The sequence below is a fragment of the Motacilla alba genome, chromosome 2 (genome assembly GCF_015832195.1).
Source record: "Motacilla alba alba isolate MOTALB_02 chromosome 2, Motacilla_alba_V1.0_pri, whole genome shotgun sequence".
In the NCBI taxonomy this organism is placed as follows: domain Eukaryota; kingdom Metazoa; phylum Chordata; class Aves; order Passeriformes; family Motacillidae; genus Motacilla; species Motacilla alba.
The window spans coordinates 23,851,070-23,870,676 of NC_052017.1; the positions used below are offsets into that span (position 1 = coordinate 23,851,070).

The 19,607-nt window shown below is 38.5% G+C and overlaps 1 protein-coding gene across 1 annotated transcript in view; it reads left to right on the top strand.

Moving 5' to 3' along the window:
• LOC119697062 (probable acyl-CoA dehydrogenase 6) overlaps positions 1 to 19,607 on the top strand; it is an 81,281-nt gene that overhangs the window by 31,186 nt on the left and 30,488 nt on the right. The window lies entirely within an intron of this gene.

A 19,607-nucleotide genomic window follows, 5' to 3' on the forward strand; every position in this document is an offset into this window, starting at 1 on the left:
GTCCATACTCAGCACAGGAGGGGTTGAACTAGATGACATTTAAAGGTCTAGCCAAAACATTCTATGATTCTACACAGTTAATTTCACAGGCATACAAAAGTAAACAAAAGCTTACAAAGAAAAGGATTGTCATCTTTTTAATGTATTGTTTAAAAAAATAAGAAAATTAGGCAACAGATAAGAGGAAAAATCAAAACATAACATGGCCACCGATTTGTCTGTGGCTAAAGTTGCAAAATTTGAAATAGACAGTGATGAGGTAAGATTTGTGTTTTGTAATTATCCCTGGCTTTGGAGTGGTACAAGCCATTACAGGTTTGCTTTTTTATCTCTAAATATGCCAACTTGTTAAAAAAAAACAAAAAAAAAACCAAACCAAACCCACACAAATAAACCCTAAACTCCCCCCCAGAAAACAACAAAAAAACCACCCCAAACCAAACAAACCACCAGCCTGCTCCAAGAGCTACACTTCTGGGCTTATTAGAGGCCACCAGTGTAACCAGGTCCATGATACTGGGCAGATGGTGGGTGCCCACCTGGAGCCAGGCTTCACAGCTGGGAGCTGAAATGCAGAGATGGCAAAGTCTGGAGCAAACCCAGAAAATGAACCCTAAATTTGGGAGTCTAGGTAGCTGTGATGAATGTGAGACACAAGAGATTTCTGATCAGGATGGTTTGTGCTTGCTCTCAGACAATCCCGAGGGAGTTACTGTAGTCCAAGACTTGAAAGATCCCAACAGATGAACCTTGTGAAGAAGTGTTTACCTCCAGCATCTCCCAACATCCCTGCTTAGCTTTCGACCACCCTTCCCACTCTTGTCTGTGATGTTTTTGAGTCAAGGTTATTTGTTGGTTTTTTTGGAGGTTTTTTTGGGTTTTTGTTGTTGTTTTTTTTTTTTTTTTGGTTTTTTTTTGTGGTTTTTTTTTTTTTTGTGAGAGTGGTAAATTTCAGGAAAAAAGGTGCATGTTTTAAGAACATAGTAGAAAATGTTCTTGCTGTTCAGGTATCATGCTGTGAAACCACTTGGCAGGGGTGGTTTTATTTCAGCTGACTCTGGAGAATCTGAGGAATGCCACAAATGCATTTTTAATAGTCAGCTGCAATTTTAATAAGTAACAAATTGCAACCAATCAGGACAAAATTTAGAGTGAAAAATATCTCAATGATATGAAGTTATTCTAAAGCACAGGGCCAGATGAAAACACCCACGTTCAACACAGGCTTCGAACTCACTATGTTTGTGAAGCTGAAAGCACAATCAAAACATTGCTTTTCTTTTTGGTGTATGAGATGTGTGTCGTCTGCAAAGGATGAAACTGGAGGGATTGTAGTCAAGATTGGTTTTAAATTGATCCTCTGTTAAAACCATATGTCAATATACATCATCTTCATGCGACAGTATTTTCAACACTCGGGCTGCTGGCTGAGACTTGGATAATTGAATATAGCATCCCTGTTGCTTGCCTGTGTCTTTTAAGCTGCTATAGGTCAAATATCACCTTTCTTTAAATAACCTCTGTGCAATAAAAAGCGTGAGCGCTAGTTATTGGGTTTTGGCTCTATTGAACATCAATGAGAATTGGGGGCATACTTGCAATTTTAGTTTTCTGAAAACTGAGCTTGTAATGAGAGAAAGGAAATTATGTGATAAATATGCTTCCTCTTTGTTTGCCTCCCTAGAACATCTTTCCTTGCTGCATTCTACTAAAGCCTCCAAGCTACCTGGAACCATGTAGCCAGATCAGTCAGTCTGTCCTGGGTGTGTGTCTGCTGCAGACCTTCCCTGTCTCCCAGAATGATTGGATTGCAATGCACAGCAAGGGAATAATGAGACAGGTGGCAATCACTGCTTGCAGCGATTTTAAAGGCAGCATCCTCGCTGACTTTAATAAGCCCTGGATTAAAGGGCAGGAGACAGCTAATGCAACTTCTCTGTAATAAAGGAAAGCTCCCTGAGCCACTCATAGAGATGTCACACAGGGGATGGGCAGATGTCACCATGCCCCCTTTCTAAGTTTTTAAAATTTGGGCAGAGGGATACCTGTGATGAAATTACACCAATGTTACCTGGTCTGCAGCAGTGGTCTTGGGAAGCAAGGGCTGGACACTGAAAGCTGTTTTTATGAAGCTGTGATGTAGTTAGAGTTTGTTTTGGGAAAAAACTCTTACTTTATTAAGTGTTCAGTTTTCTTTAATACTTTGGGATATCACTAAGCTTAGCCAGATTAATATGAGGTCCCAAAGATAACCAGTTCCTGAGTGTCTGAGAAAGTCCTTAATGGGCGAGAGGAGAGACAAGAATGTGTGCCACCATGAAAAGAAATGTAGTGTGAGCTGAAGCTGCCCTTGGCCCAGCTGGGGCAGCTGCATTTAGAGCTGCTTACCCCATGCACCCCAGCCTTTCCCCTGGCTGCAGCCCGAGAGCTGGTGGTGCAAAGCCTGAGCACAGAACAGGGGGAGCAGAGCACGTGGAGCTCAGACAGGATTTCCCTCTACATGATGGAAAAAAACCACCACAATCTAATTACTTTTTGTGTGCTGGGTCACAAGGCAGAGTAGTGATCATCACTGATGCCATAAATATTAATAGAAAAAAATTCCATTCCATCTTCCACTTTCACTGAGGTATTTCTCCTCACTGTTTCTCTGTTTGTTGTCAGGTTACCCACCTGATTCATTTTTCATCTCTCTACGCTTTGCTAATGCAATGTTGCATATATTCAGATATCTGTGAGAAGAATGACTGTACTGTTTTTGCAGGAGTGCTTTTTTTACTATATATTTTGAATGCTGGTAATAGAGTCTTTCTGTATTGCTTTGAGATGGTACATTATTATTGTTGAATGTGTTTTTTTCTTTTTTCGGATATATTATAAAAGCTTTTACTGGTTTGGTTTTTTTAAAAAAACCTTCACAAATCCCTTTTCAAAACTGTGCCTTGCATTTATACATATTTTACACAGCCTTAATATGTTGAAGAAAAATCAGGGGTCAAGCAGAAGCTCACAGATCCAATTAATGAGTTCCAGTAAATGCCCTTAAATCCTTTGAGCATTGGGAGTAGGGCACAAGGCACCTCTCCTGATACTTATTTTCCCTTATTCCTTCAATATTTAATTAGCATAGCTTACTCACTAATTCTCAATGAGTTTTGAAAATATTTAATTTGAAACTAATTAGACCAATTCGCTGACTATTAATTACCCAAACCTGCAGATGTTGGAATGGTAGGAGATCAGTCCATGTGAAGACACTGGGTGCAGTTTTGTATCAAGGCTGAATCTTAGGTGTGGCTGAGCAGACTTAGGCAAATCTCTCCAAATCCTTCTCTGTACCCCTTTTGTCCTTCGAAAGAGGGAGGAGGGGAGTGGCATAACAACCTCAGTGTTGTTCTTGGCCTTTGTCCTGCAGGGAGAACCAGGTCAGCCCCAAGCAGTGGTGTTCAGTCATGTCTGAAACATGAGTCAGAGTGGCAAGACATGTTGCTGGTGCAGAGATGTGCATACCAGGTGTGAGTCTTATGGTACATGGATGTTTGTGTGTGCATATGCATGTAGTGACACATCACAGAGTCACAGAATGCCTCAAGTCAGAACGGACCCACAAGTATCACAGGGTTCAGTTCCCTGCCCCTCTCAGGACTATCTAAAATTTAACCATATGACTAAGAGCTTAATCCAGACATATGCATTTTCCAGTCTTTAAATTAATGAACAGTTTTTATTCTGCCATAATCTTAAGGAATGAAATAATTGTATTGCTTGTGGAACAAGCAATATTTTTCTGAGGCTCTTTCCTGACTGGATTTACAGATATAGGAGTCTGTACAGGAGGTCTTGTTTTCCAGAGGTTCAATATCCTGAAGTAGACATACTAGTTGAAGATACTCATTTGGTAATCAGCAAGTGAAATTTCAGTGAAGCATTACAAACTCTTAAGTTTTCCATTCCTGCTTCTGGGCAGATGGGCATTACTGTAATCTTGCAATAAATGTGTCATGAAATGTGTTACTGAAATTTGTAAACTTGCCAGTTTGATTGAAGTGAGGAAGCTTGCTCATGCTTCATAACTCTTGTGGTTTTGTATAAGCATTTCTTAAGCAGTCTCAAGTTGTCATAACGAGCATGTACCTGAGTCTCTTTGTTACTTCAGTAAAGACAAGGAGGCTTGAATCTCACTCTTAGAAGAATAAAAAAAGGAAAATTATGCTTTTTTCTTTTACATTTTCCAAAACAATGCTGTCCATTTTTCCTGCTGGAACCTTGGTTCTCACTTGACGCTTTAGTCTTGCATCTTGCTGAGTGTTTGGATGTGACTTGTTAGCAGTGGACTTGCAGGCATGGAAGCATTGCTGCGGGGTGCTGTGCAAATCCTGCCCAGCTAGTTGTTTTCCCATACACCTGCAACGCTGCCAGGTAGCAAAAGGTGTGGGTGGCAGAGCAGAGAGCCTGTCTGAGAAACCACCATGCAGCTGTGGGGTCTGGTCATGCAGCCAAGTGGAATTGGTTTTTTCTGTCTGTCATTTGTTCAAATGGCAGCATGAACCCCGCTTCTGCCTGATTAAAGTCAGTGCAGCAGTAAATACTGCAGTAAATAATAGGAAAATACTAGCAAGATTTATTTCTGTTTATTATTGTTTACAACACAATAGGTGTTCCAAATGACTGCAGGTACCCTGAATTTTCAGAGACCCTCAGCTGCTGTTAAATCACAGTCATGCACTGGGACTTTCAGTGTTTGTTCTTCCCACTGACATCAAAACTGTGCCTGCTTTCATGCTTGTCTCCCAACCTCCCATTGCAGGAGGGAATGAAAGAAACAGGGCTGTCTCCTGAAACACATAGGAGATGAAATGTATCTTATTTTCATGAGAATATTCATGAGGAGCTGCAGACTGAACAAATCGTCTGTAGTGTAAGGGTGCCTGCAGTTTCTGTCACCCTTCATATTTGGATGACAGTAAGATGACTTACTTGGGGTAAAATTGGATCTCCATGCACTTGGTTGCTCTAAATCCCAAGTAGCAATTGAGAATATTCTTAAGTAAGGTGTCTTTTAGTCTGTTATCTAGAATTAATTCAGTGTTCATTACTGGCTAGGAAGGCTGTGGTCAATTTGTTTAAAACTGCAGAAACAACAGAGCCCTTTTCCTGGCACGTGCCATGTCTAGTGGCAATAATAAAAAAATAAAAAAAAACTTAGATCAGTTTTTAATTTTTTAACTCACCTTAGTTTCCTATGATTCTTCTGTTTTTCCCAAATACAAAATACTGAAAAATTACCATTTTATATCCTGCTAGAGATGAGTAATGTATTTTATCTAGTTTAATTTGGTCTGTGATCTTGATTTATTTTTTACCCATCTGTTAATCAGCCAGAAAGACATTTTTGAGATGTCTCAAAAATGACTGTTGGGATAACTTTGCTGTGGTGCTGGACTGCTTCTGCCAGTGAAAGACGTAGGTTCAGTAAGTAGCCCTAAACCTTGTTCTGCTGTAGGAGTTTTGCAGTTATCCTTTATGTTTAGCAGAATTTGATCCCATTCTTTATTTTAAATATTTGTTTTCTTCTTTCTCTTTGCTACAAGGCTTCTTTTCTTTCTGCATCTGTTTACCACTTGTGTTGCAGAGGTCATCACTGTAATTACCAATGAAAGCTCAAAAAAATGGAAATCAATCTTTTCTGCATTTCAGGGAATTTTCATCTACAACTCTTAAGACACAAACTAAATTAACTGCATATTTTACAAACATTGAGGAGAGATTTGGAGTGGAAGCTATTAACTGGGCATGTCTTGGCCTGAAAGTTTTTGGCAAACTAATGAGGTCAAGGAAGAAATTAAGAAAGCTCAAAGGATTGATCTGTAGGACCAATTTAAGATCTCTCCAGTTGGGCTATGGAGTGATTAGAGTCATGTGATTACAATGTAAGTGTCTGGCATAAACAAGGAAATGAGGATCTCTTTAGGACAGTGGAAGAAAATTAGAAATACAGACTGAAAAACTGCCAGCAAATGAAATGCTGAGATTATCACTTTTCACCAAAAGTTGGAAATCTTACTGGTGAAGACATACCAGTTGTATTGATGGAGAAGATATACTGGGACTCAGTCTTCTGGGACCTTCTGTAGAGGTTCTTGGCCTTCTTTCTTATGTCTTCACATCTTTATCATCATTAAGAGCATCTTTATAGAAAAGACAAATATAAATAAGTCTCTTTTTAGTGAACAGTGCAAGAGTATGAATAATGGAAGAAAATCAGATTGGTATTGCTAATAGGCAGCTTGTCTTCAGAACCTCCATACATTTGTTCAGAAAAAGTGTTTATTAAACAATTTCAAGCACATTTATAAGTTTTTTTTTTTTTTGTCTATAAGCAAACAGGCAAAAAGACCATTTCTGTCTGCAAATTATTTGCTTTACACATTTCAATCACATATATATTTATTTTATAAAAAATTTTTGCTCTGTGTCTTTGTAAAATAAACCTTGCTTATATCATCAGTGAAAGTAGTGAAAAATGTTCAGTCATTTATCATGCTAATGAGAAAATAATCTCAACTGTAAACAGAAAAAGATAAGTAAGGAAACCATCAGTCTTCAGTATTCATGCTGCTTCCTCTAGACAGTTTGCTAAGTCACATTGAAGTTAGAGAGTGTATGCCATGGAAAGACTTCTAAAGCAAATTTTGGGGAGCAAACCACCAAAATCGGTGTGGTTTTGTTCATGTCTTTTGTTATTCTGTCAAGTAAAAGACTCAGAGTATTAAACAGACAAATATGAAACTTCTATATAGAGTTTGGGTATGGGACAGGAGGTTTTTCATGCACATCTAGTTTGGTTTTATATTATTCAGACAGCCCTGTTGGGATTGGTGACACTCATTAAAGAGTGTATAGGGTGGCCATTAGAATTGGAAAAAAGGGAGCATTAAAGTGGAAGCTCACTTGCATGCCATAAAGGTTCTTAAAGAGCTGGTGTAAATTTTACAAATTGATTTTAAAAAGTTCTAATTTCTAGTAATTAAAAGTGGGGACTCCCTGTGTTGTGCAGGGAGATAGCATAACCAGTGAAGTACACTGTGGTATAATTTAAAACACTCTGCCACTTTTTAGTACTGGTTATTTCGTAACTCTTCTGTTGCTCCAGGCAGTTGTGATTGTATGTCTGAGGGACGGGGAAACAAACAGCCAGAGACAAATTATGTTGAGTCTGGAATAACAGCACAGCTGCTGGCAGCTCCACAGTGTGAGGGACGTGGCTGCTCCAGGAGTCAGAAGCCCTTCTTCTGCTGATTTCTGCTTGCAGATGGGGCAGTGGTTCACACTTAGGGATAGTCTGTTATCTTCAGACCAGTCCTCACCATGGGATAACGAAAATGAAAGTCCCAACTGGTAAAAGCCCCAAACCTTTACCTTTACCTGTTTGGGGCTGCAGTCTCTGTAGAGCTGTGAGCCCTCACCCAGGTGTTAGGTTTGTCCTGTACATGCCTATTTCCATGGGGGCTATTCTTATACCAGACAAGATTATGGCATGGCAATAAAAAATCTTGGTCTTTTAAAGCTGAGTTCCTCTGAGTGGTGGAGCTGGGTTGTTTCTCTAGTCTCTACCTGCCTCCAAAGAAGCTTTTTCTTACTGTTTGCTTTTTCCAGGAGGAAACTCCAGTTAAAGCAGATACCAAGTTGATTGTGAGGATTCATATTTCCTTCCACCCCTTGCTTCATTGAATTATGTTTAAAAACAAAACAATTTTATTCTTAAACTCCTTTCTCCCTTGTTTTTTGCAATGCTGAGCATCACTCTCCCCAGATGTCTGCCTTCCTTTATATGCACTTCCCTGAAATCTTTCCTCTGTTGCGTTCCTTGTTAATTAATTATACTACTCTCAGCTTCAGGGTTTCTTTTTTTTTCTCCTTTGGCTTCTTTGAGACTGTGATAAAATCCCATAACTTGTGTATCAAGAGACTTACTCTTTTTACTTGTCTTAGTTATCTTGCAGCATCTGCTTTGTCATAGAGATCAAAAACATCACAATAGTAAATTGTAGGCAATGCACTATTTCCAAATTACTTTGTCCTTCCACATCATCCTCTTCCATGTCTTTTACTAGTTTTGTAAATCCTGCTGTCATCACTAAGGGGAAAAAAATTCATCTTTTCAGTAAGTAGTAAGGCATTTAAAAAGAAATTTCATAGTACAATACCAGGGCTGTATTGCCTCACTGGCCATTTATTTTGAAGACATATAAAATGCTGCCGTGCTTATGCAAGGAGATAAGAAAATGATGGTAGATGAATGGGTAAATGAAAGATAAGAAGTACAACTTTTTGGCCTCTCTCTTCCTTAGCAGGAAAGACCTGACAGCCTGTAGTGCCTTGTATCTCCAAGTGGAATCTGACCGTCAAGACATGGGAAGGCAGCAAGGCAGTATGGGGAGCTGAGGGCTTTTTGCTTAGCAATTGGCAGAGCACAGCACTGTGGCTGTTGTTGACAGCAGTTGAGAAACTTAGCTAGAGGTCAGATTAAAAAAAATAAAAAATTGAGTCAACAGGGAAACAGTTGGAATAATTAAATTCCAATATGATTAGTTTTTGTATAACCTTGTTGCAGGTTTCTCCATTGTTGCAGCAATTCTCCGTTGCTGGCAGGCTAAACAAAGAGGTATTCTGATCCTGCTGTAAAATCTGTATGAATTTGGTTTGGATTCTTCCATCTTTTCTGTGTTTGTAATCAACAAAACAATCAGATCATAAGGCCCATTCATCTTGCTGAGATATTCCAAAAACATCCTGAATGTGGGATAAAGAAGATAAATCTTCATTGGCATAGGAAACAGGACTGAGTGAAGCACAGTGCCCAAAGCTGCATTTACACTGATAAAGACTTTTCATTGAGGAAGAAATTAGGGAGCAGTTTCACCCCAGGTTAGAATGGAAAGCACAAACCAGAGAATGGGATTTGTCTGAAAAGCTGGCATGGAAGGATATACTGAGAGATAAAAAACAAAAAAAAAATCATATAAAAGATTGTTGCTTGGTTATTCAAGCATTTTCATCTTCAAATAAGAGTGACAGTTTCTTATATCTCTCATTCCAACACTGTACAACTTGCTAGTTCTTCTCTTTTCCTAAAGTTTTAGCCTAAAGTTCTCTGGAAGCTGACAGGCTGCGCACATCTTTTCAACTGCAGGGCAAGATTAAACAGAACTCCAACAGCACTAACCACTCCAACAAAAAATCAGAAGCAAGCCAAATCTCACAGAGTGAATTGCAAATAAATTGCAAGTGGAAGACATTTTCCAGTGATGAAACATTGGTGTGGGTGACCTCAGTCTGCAGCAGCATAGCTTCCAAACAGCAGTTTCACTAAAATGGTAAAAGGTTGGGGTTTCTTTTGTGGGATTTTCTATTTCTTTCCATGGCAATACTTCTAGCATGTAAGAAAAATGTATGCAACAGGAATATGTATCTAGTTTTTCATGTAAACCTCCTTAAAATGCTGAGAATAGTGACATGGTTTGGTTTGAAAATGTAATTGCTAAGGTCTGTCTTTTATCATGCTATTTAGGTGAATTTGTATTTGCTGCATTTTTGTGTCTTGCTTTAATTAATTACTCTCAATTCATACTTTATCAGTGCTACTCCAAAATTTTGCAAACAGGATTAACCACAGTTTGAGAGAGATTTCAAACAAGAAAAAATTCTTTCTTGATGCTTGGTGGTGTAAGGAAAACAGAAACTCAATCATTACAATTGTACCATGTTTGCATAAATGAGAGTAAAATAAATAAGCTCTTTCTTTTCCTTTGCTTCTATGTTGGAGATTTTTGAGATAGAAGATATGCATTCATTCATGTTTTACTTGTTTTATGTTACCTGACTTGAAGTGATGAGACTGTAGCCTAGAAGATGCTGTGATCTTTCCCAGATGGAAAAACTCATGTCACTTCCCCCTCCTTTTTTATTGCTGTTGTTGGTGTTGATGTTGTTGTTTTTTGGTTGATTGTTGATTGGTTGGTTGGTTTGGTTTAGTTTCTTTTTTAATGGAAAGAGAATTCCAGCTTTTCAAGCAAGGAATTGTTCATGTAAGTTTTCATTGTTTCAACGATGTATAGCATGGTCTTAAAGCTTATTGCTAATTTTTAATGTTCAGTATTCAATGAACAATGTATTTGTCCTTTCCTCAACTATTTTAAACATAGGGTGAGAGTTGAGCATAAATTGATGCCTTTGGTGTGGGCTTTCTCATTCTTTATGGTCCTGTAGAATGAGGTAGTTGGGAAAAAGGAGGCACAGTCACTGCTGCTTTGCTCACCGTAATTTGCTGTTGCCAGAACCACTCAGTTTGTGCCTACCTGATGCTGAAAGATGCTATGCACTGGACTAATCATAATGAGATAGCAAATTGTTCTTAAGGAGGAAAAGGATTATAATAATGCAGCACTTATTACTTATAAATTGTAATACATTTATTATAATTTTATCTGAGACACTGCAGATGCTTCAGAATGGGTCACATTACAGATCCTTATATATCACTTTGTTTCCTCAGCATCTCGCTCTGCACTTTGATCATCCTAACACTGATGAAAAAGCTGTTTTGCACCCTAGAACAGCTGCCCTGGCTCTTGGACAGTTTATAAGGACAGTCTGAGTCAGTGTGGGCTTGGTGTCTCCACCAGACTAAGGGTACTCAGAGATGTTGACCATGCTGTATTTTTGCATGACTGTGAGATACAAGATGTGTGCTGGAAATGCATTTTAAGCCAGAACCATTCCAGGACAGACATCTGCACATCTGCTGCCTCTGCTGTGCAGCGTGGAAAGCCCACAGTGTCTCAGCTGTGGGGGAGCTCCAAGGGTCCAGCAGCAGTGGGCTCTTTGTGTGTCATCAGGATGATCCCCACAGTCTCAGCCACCTCCTGTGTCATGTGCTGCCCATAAATGAGGAAGCTAATTTAGCCCAGCACCTCTTTAGGGTGCCTCTGAAATACTGGAAAGCTTATCAGCAAGCTCTTTGGAGATGTTTTTTAAGAGTAACAAGGAGGTGATGGAAAATATTTTTCTCTCTGAACAGAAATGTCCAGGAGACCACATGAAACAAAGGATTCATCAGCAATCTTACTTGCAGTGGCTGCACAGTGAGATGGCTCACTGTGATAAAAGGTGCCTATGGTAATAAAATCCTCTTCAGTTCCCTTTCTTACAGGCCTGTGCTGCCCACTGGGGTCTCATGGCCACAGAAGCCGGCAGTGATAGATGGATGCATGTGAAAATTAGGCATACCTTTTGTGACTATTGAGTGTCCTTCTAAAATAGTGCCTTTTATGAGATGGAAAGTTACGTAACTCAGAAACATGACAAGGAGCCTTAACATATTAAAATAATTTTCTGATTCTGTGTTTTGTTTCTGGAGATTCTTACACTACTTGCCAATAAATTGCATGGTATTTTATTTCTTATTTCAGATGTTTCAGTTCCTCATTTAGAAACAGTACACATAACACTGTATAAACACCAGGTGTCTGATGGATAGTTGCAAGTGCCTTAAAAATTCTTTGCAATTAGATGGATCTAATGGAAAGTCCATCATACAAGACCAAGTAAGAAATTAGTAGTAATATGTAGTTTTGACAAAAGCTTTTTCCTGCATTAAAAAGCTACTTTTCCCTCCCCCATCATCCCCACTTTTTGTCTACATGTAGGTGTGCGGGAGAGATAGGAAAAGCATGATGACTCTGGAAAGTCTGTGTCCTTGGGAGTGGAAGGTGGAGGGGACTCCAGCCTCCATGGTTTGTTGGTTGGTTGTTTTAATTTGATAGGAAGGTGGCTAGATTATTGGCTAGATTATTGAGCCATGAAGATAATAATTCAGGTATTAGCCAATACTTCTAAGATTATTTTTAAATATCTCCTGAAATAATTTCTGAATTTTTATGAAGAAGGTGGAGATTTTCCCCTCAATAAAAATTGTTTTCCTTCTTTTATTTTTAAATATAAATATTTTAAATTTAGTTTCAGGGACATCCCATAACAAAACAATACATGTGTTAATTTAATGTAATTTGCCTTTCCCAATTTCTTGGAGAAAACAATGAAATTTAATTCCTTTACAAATTTACTGTGTGATCACACATTCAGTATGTTGAATATGAAATACACATTTATTGCTATAAATAACTCTAGAGCGATATTTTGAGAACAAGAATTTGAAATAAAATTTGTTGTGCAGCTACTTAAAAAAAAGTAAATTACTGAGATGAGTAGTGAACCCTTCTTGAGTTCCTGAATGCTCTGTAAATATTCAGAACTGGGAGAGGTCTGACTTTAGTCTTAAGTGCTTAAATAACAAGTGGTGCAAATGCATCCTTACTGTAGACTTTAATTTGCTATGGCTAAATCTATATTCTATTTCTGTTGTAAAAAATTGCAGCTAAACTGTAGAGTAAAAGGGTACTTAACTCCTGGGTGCATGAATTCTTAGGATCATTAATTCTAATTCAGGTGGGATTGGGTATCAAGACAGGTAACAGGGATGTTCTGGGGGGAGGTTTTGTTGGTTTTCTGAACTCATCTCATCTTCCGCAGATACCTTTAGCCATGTCGTTGTTCCCTTTTGCCCTAGATTAATCTCTAGGTATGTTATGGACCCCAGTGTGTCACACTGGTAATTGTGTTTGATGTGATTTTAATTGCAAGCTGTATTATCATTTTATCTTGTCTGCAGCTGGGTGCTGTTATTCCCCCTTGGAACAACCTGCTTTTCTTTGGTTTGCATGCTGATTTGTGACTGATTTCAGAACCAAATCTATAAGAAGAAAAAGATAATCCTGATCAATAATAATTTCTTGGAGGAGACAACATTGTGTGATGAAATGCTTATAGAAATACTATAACACTCTGATTAGAAGGTTATTTTGAAGAAAATAATCTTGAATGGGGAATTTTTTTTGTGGTATGCTTGCACTGTACTGAAAATCCTTTTGTTTTTGGCCAGTAATACATACAAAGCACACCCTCCAATGTCAGCATAAATAAAAATAGTAGAGTAGCATATTTCACACTGGAGATAGCAGTTCAGATCAGAATCCTGTTGTGTCAGCTCTTCTACAATCAGAGAGAAATTATCTGTTTCATTATACAAATCTTAAGGACAAGGATGCACACAGAATCATAGGCAAAAATGAGAACTGAGCCAGATATTTGCAGCTCTAGAATATGGTTTAAAACATTGATCCACATTCCTTAAACCAAATAAAAGTTGTCAATGAAATTTTTTCTCCATTAAAATTATCAAGAATAGAGAAAGCATGGAAACATATCAGTTTTACTGAAATATTGACTTTACTGGAGAAAATGAAGGGAAAGGCATTGTTCTGATATTGCAAAAATGCTTTCATTTTTACCCCAGAAGTGGTTTTTATTGTGATCTCTCTTCTGTGTGTTCTTAAAAAAAAACTAAGGTCGCCTGACAGAAGCATACAATTTAATGTTATAAAAATACTCGGGTTGTTTCATTTTTATTTGACTTTTGTTCCCTGTTTGAGATAAAACCCATCGCCTTTCCTGGAAAACTGCAAATTTGCATTTTGTCTCGAAGACCTCACCACAATCCATTGCTCAGATCTCGAAATTCTCTTTTGCTAACAGAAAGCAGTTTCAAAACCAGTCAGGTTTCTCAACAATCACAAATACAGAAGATGGTCTCCTTTGGTTTCTGCTGTTCTTGGGAGCTGAAACCTCTGGAGGTGCTCCAGCAGCACGACGGGCTGTCCCACAGAGTGATTGGGAGCTGCCAGAGACAAGGAGCCGTGGAGCTGGTGGCCCCAGCCCTGCCCACGCCGGAGGCTGTGTCAGCATGCAGATGCAGATGTTGCCAGCTGAAGAGAATGTATAAACAAGGAAATTATCTAATGACAGAGAGGGTGCTTCTGACTGCAGCATTCCTTGATGGATGTCTCTTTAATAATCTTTTGGCTGTGGCTTTGCTGGGACTATGCTGACCTGCAATGTGGCAGGCATTCTAGGATGGCATGTTACCTTTTTCTCAGTATCTGACCCAACATCTCAAGGACTTAAGAAGTCAGCCATGAATGGAAATTCTAATGGAAATTAATTTAGTCCTTTAAATCTGTGCTGATAAGGAATTCCTGTGGAAACCTCCTGCACTGCACTTCTGTTCCAAGTTTGCTGCTACTGAACTAAAACCCCTGTGCTAGTCAGGCTAGCTCCAGAGCATGTCTGAAGTTTATTTCATTATTGACTGCACACACAATGAAATTTTTGGTTTTTTTAAAGTTATTGCAAATTAACATTTTACAAGTTTCTCCCCCTATGCCCAAAATTAAAATTCTCAATGTATAATTCCATTTGTAGATTGCAATTTTTGGAAAGTGTGATCCAGTTAAATTTATGTCTTTGGGTGTGACATATTAAGTGTCTAAAGTTTTCATATCAAACAAATGTGAATTTCTAGCAAGCTATTTATTATCTTGGACTGGAATAAAAGGTCTTGTAGGGAAGAAAATTAAACATAGCTTTCAGCTGATAAATATTTAGCCTTTGTAGTAAATCTTAGCGTAGAAATTTTAATAAGTAGCCAATGTAATCAACCTGTAATCCTTAAATCATTTAGTATTGCTTCTCAGCTTATTTATTTATTTATTTATTTGGAACTCAGAAGAAACAAAATGATGTTTTTAATATTGACTGTATATCCTGATACCTTAAATGAATGAAAGTAATTGCATGCCTGAAAGAAATAAAAGCAGTAAGTCTGCTTTTTGTTCATCGAGAGCCACAAAACTGAGTATAGTGACTCCTTTTCATCCAGCTTTTAAAAATTCCTTACAAATGTACATACTTGTAGTCAGTCCTGTTACTCATCTCTCTGTTGTGCTTAAATTGGGGTATGTTCTTTGGAGTATCTCTGTCGGTTACCCATTGATAAGTCGATTTCCACTTTCTTTCCCTGTTGACCTATGGATGGTTGAATGTCTGTGCATTACTATATGTTCCTTATACTATCTATTTGTGCATTCACACTTAAGATCCTACTGGAAGAAAATTTGCCATGATGCAGAGTAACATAAACTTTTTGTAGGAATTTGTGGCAATCCATGTGAGAGGATGAGTCCTGAATAGAAGCACCAGCAACACATAAAGGTGACATACCTGCTTCATCCTTGTACAGGTGTGGGACTAATTGTTACCTGTTCAATGTGAACAAGTACGTTTAAGACAGCTGAGCAGCTGTTCATACATTTTGTTGGGAGGAAGAGCACATTTTACATGGGGCTGACAGATGCTGATGACAGATTTCGGTGCCTCTGAGGGCTGACTTATGGCTGTGTCAGGAGAACTGCAGTGGACAGTTGTTGAAGGATTTGATGCAGTGGTGGCCTGGTCATCAGAAGGGTGGCTGCTTTTAAGCTGGATAGAACAAGCATTCACTGCTGGATACACCTGACTCAGAGAATTTACTTGAGCATCTGCAAGCAAAGCTTGGGGCGGGCTGGTAGCCTGCTGGTAGCATCGATGTACGTAAGGAGGTTGGCAGCTGTTGCTGGTTGACTGATCTCAAGCAGCAGGCAGGTTGCAAAGGTGATATCCTTGAAATTCATTCTATGATTCGTTTGAGAGCTTACCCAAAGAGAATCCCAATGAGAAGTAACACGGCTTTTCCACTGAAGCTCAGGAAAGGTGATAGTCAGCCTTTATACTTTTTGACTTCATTTTTCTATGTGTTTGGTGTTTATTTCATTTACTTTATGCTGTGGCATTTAGTTTGACTGACATTTTCAAATGTACAGTAATTGAGATCTGTGCTCTTTAACCTTAAAGAAAAAGCTGTAAGCTGTTTCGATTAAATTCCAATCCTTTGGAACAGATGTTGGATCAGAGCTGAGTGAGGTGGAAATAAGCTCCATTTAAAACTTCAGGTAAAAGACAACTGAGGAGTCTGTGACCGGGGATTGCTTAAAGTTTTTCTCTGGCTTGGAGCTGATGCAATAGCTGGTTCTGGGGGCTGTGTGCTCTTTGGATCTTCTTTTTCCTCTTCTTTTTTTGGCTACTACATCTTTTACATTGTTAACATGTTGACATGCTAACATGTTATGCTGCCATGTGTACATTTTATTCTATTGTACTGGGCAGCTTAGCTTTTCCTCCCCCATAACATTGTTTGTACATGTTTTTGGGGGTTCGTGTGATACTGTTTTTAAGAGCTCTGATAACCTTCAGAGTTTGAAGTTTTATGCAAGTGTGATTACTAACTCAACGTTACTGGGTGATTCTGCATAACCACTTAGAAAATGAAGAAAACTTACACATTTTGGAGAGATGTTTTATAAATCAGAGGGTAGCAAGTGCAAGTGTTGGCAACTTGGTGATTTAGAATATATTGCTCTGGCTTTTTAAAGTGTCCTATACAGCTTTGAACTCTTTTTAAATGTGTCCAATTTAAAGGAATAGGTTAATATACTGACCATGGTGTGGTGGGTTCATCTTTGCCAACCACTAACTCCCTCCCCCTCTTCAACAGGACAGGGCAGAAAATAAAATGCCAAGGCCTGGCTGTGGAGGAAAGTCAGGGAGACTGGCCACCAGTTACCATCACAGTAAAAAGCAGACTTGGCTGCGGGAAAATTATTTCATTTCCTGCCATTTAAAGCAGATTTGTGTGGTGAGAAGCAAAGGCAAATTAAAACAAGATCTTCCACCATCCTCTTCCCAGGTTCATACTCCATTCTTCATTCCTGACTCACCTACCTCACTCCCCACCCCAAGTGACACAGCAGGATGGGACTGGGAGGTTGTAGCCAGTCCATAGCACATCCTCTCTGCTCTTCCTTCCTCCTCACACTTTTTCCTTCCTGCAGCTTGGGTCCTGCCCACGGGCTGCAGTGCAGAATCTTTATTTATTTGTATGTTTCTGTGCTCCCTGCTTTGGGCCTTATATTTTAATTGCTTTGTGGATAAGATAATCCAACAATGGATAAGATATTATATTTGGCCATTTAACAGCTGGAAGTTGTGCTATTGTCATCACAACTGTAACAATTTGAACATAGCTGAGTTGCCTCTTTCTACCTGCTTTCAGCTATAAAAGCAATAGTGCATTAGACATTCTGCCTAGTTTAATCTACTTTGTGCTTGTTTATTTTAATTTTCTTGCAATTAAGATTGGTAATTTAGCCAAACAAGTCTCTAAAGGTCCCTCATATCATTTTAAAGTAAAATGAAATATTTACCCCAGAAATGTTTTACATGTGAATATTTAAATATAGTTTTGTTATTCTTGATGCGGAGTTTTTTTGCTGTGGGTTTTTTGCTGTTTATTTTTTGAGATTTTGTGTGTGTGTGTGTTTGTTTGTATGTTTTTTTATGCATTTAAATCTGGATCTGATTTGGTTTCTTTCACTATGAATTTTTCACCAAAAATTTAACCAAAATTTTTTGCTCCTATGTTAGGCATGGTGTTTGCTCTTCTGAATTAAAATTTAATTGACCATTTAGCATTACATCATAGTACAGATACTTCCAGGAAGTGGTGTTTGTTGATGAGACTGGCGAATACAAACCTACTACCACCAGCATATTGCCTTTTTTTGCAAATAAGAGTTATTCCAAAAAAGAGTAAGTTCTGTTCCAAATAAAAATTTAACATTAATTTCTTAAAACTTTTACCATCATCACTGAAGCAGATGAAAATAAGAGTGGCTTGGTGGTTTTGTCTCAGATTGCGAGCTGAGTCCCATGACATGGAGGGAAATGTGCTCAGACCAGCCCCAAAATCACTGTCTGGAGTACTGTCTGCAAGCACCAGGCTGCCACTAGGAACTGAGGAGAAAAGGAAATTTCTTTGGTGCTTGTAGCCAGCACTGCCTGCTAATGCTGTGTGTGACACCACTGGCAGCCTGGCTCAGTGTGGAGGGCCAGTTGTCCAAAGAGATGGGACACAACTGTGTTTGGCCACAGCCTAAGTTACCTGAATTACCAGGGATATAATGGCACAGACTGCACTGACAAATCAATCTCCACCTTGATCAAGTATTTGGGGCTCAAAAAGACATTCCCTATCATTGTCCATCAAATCACTTACATTTCGCCATGAAACTTTTAACTTCTTGGCTCCTGGAACAGAACTGATGAAAGCTTAGGTGTGGTCTGATTAATGGTTTTACCGTTTGCTTCTGCCCTTCCTGCCTGCATCTGTGGTTGTCTCTTCTGTTATCTATCCCCAGATTATAAAATCTTGGGATTTTATAATCTCTTTGCCTAGCAGGACTTCCCTCTCCCCCTCCAGCTCCCAGAGCTTCATTCTGCTCCTTTACTCCCTTTGGTCAGAAATTCTTTCATTGTCATCCCTTTAAAAGTTGGTCTTTTGCAGTATTTTCTTTTGTGTACCGCTTAGTAATTTATCTCAAATGAGAGCAAGAAGAATGTGTTATGTGGTAATACACTATGGATTGTGGTATGGACAAAGAATGTCTCTAAGTTGTGTACTTAGATAAAGTAGCCCTTCTTTGGATCAGTTTTGTGCATAACATTCCTCCTGGGAAGTTACTTTGGATAAATCAAGAAACTAAGGTTTTGATCTGTGAAATTTAAGTGAAAGACAGGAATATAACTGCCTGGTAGACAAAACTAAAGACACAATCAGTAATAAAGTAGTCTGGAAATAAAAGCATTGACTAATTTAAAATAAAATTTTAAAAATCTAATGAAAAGGATTTGTGAGGTGCCAGAACTAAGGTTATCTATTATAATTCTGCTATAGATCCATACCAAATTAGCAAAATCTCTCTCATGACAGATATCTTTAAATAGTCTTGCCTTTACGTGCACATACATTCCTTACTGCTCCTCAGAGCATTTATTTATTGATGGGGGCTGTGTAAAGGCAAGAAAATTAGATTATCTGTTGTATTAAACACATTTCCATATTGCTGATGTTTCATTATACTCCTTATGCTCCTTGTAGGAACTTTAATTTTGTGTGTATTTTTAAGAAAAATTCTTTTCAAGCAAAAATTTGGAGAAGTAGTGGTTTTTTTTAATTCTGACAGTCTCTACTATTCAGTATGACCTAAGGAGAAATGTTTTTTGGAAACCGAACTTTATGCTTAGCCTTTCCTATTGTGTTTTTCCTTTCAGCAAAGAAAGGATGCACAAAGATAGGTTTTGTGGGTTTAGGAAACAGATGATAGCATGCAAAGCCCCATGTTTACATGCACTTTGGTGTTTTGACCTTTATTTAATGGTGTGTTTTGAAAACTTCAGAGCAGGTCAGTGAAGGGTGTGCTCAGTGTTTGAGGCCAGCAAGTGAAAACAGGCAAGGGTCATCTGCCCCTTATTGTGTATGTGAGGGGTGAGGGTTTGTATCTATTTATTTGAAATTTTCTTAGCTGGCCTTCAAAGGAGCTAAAAGAAAAAAAAAAAGAGGCCACATTATCTAATCAAAGCTGCTCAGACAACTAATGACGTCAAGTAGTAACCTTAACCTTCATTTTCTCACCGTATTTCCTTTGGACTATAAGCTATTTAGTACAGCTGAAAATTACCTCATCCATCATAGCAATGTAGCCTTTTTCTGTGCTTCA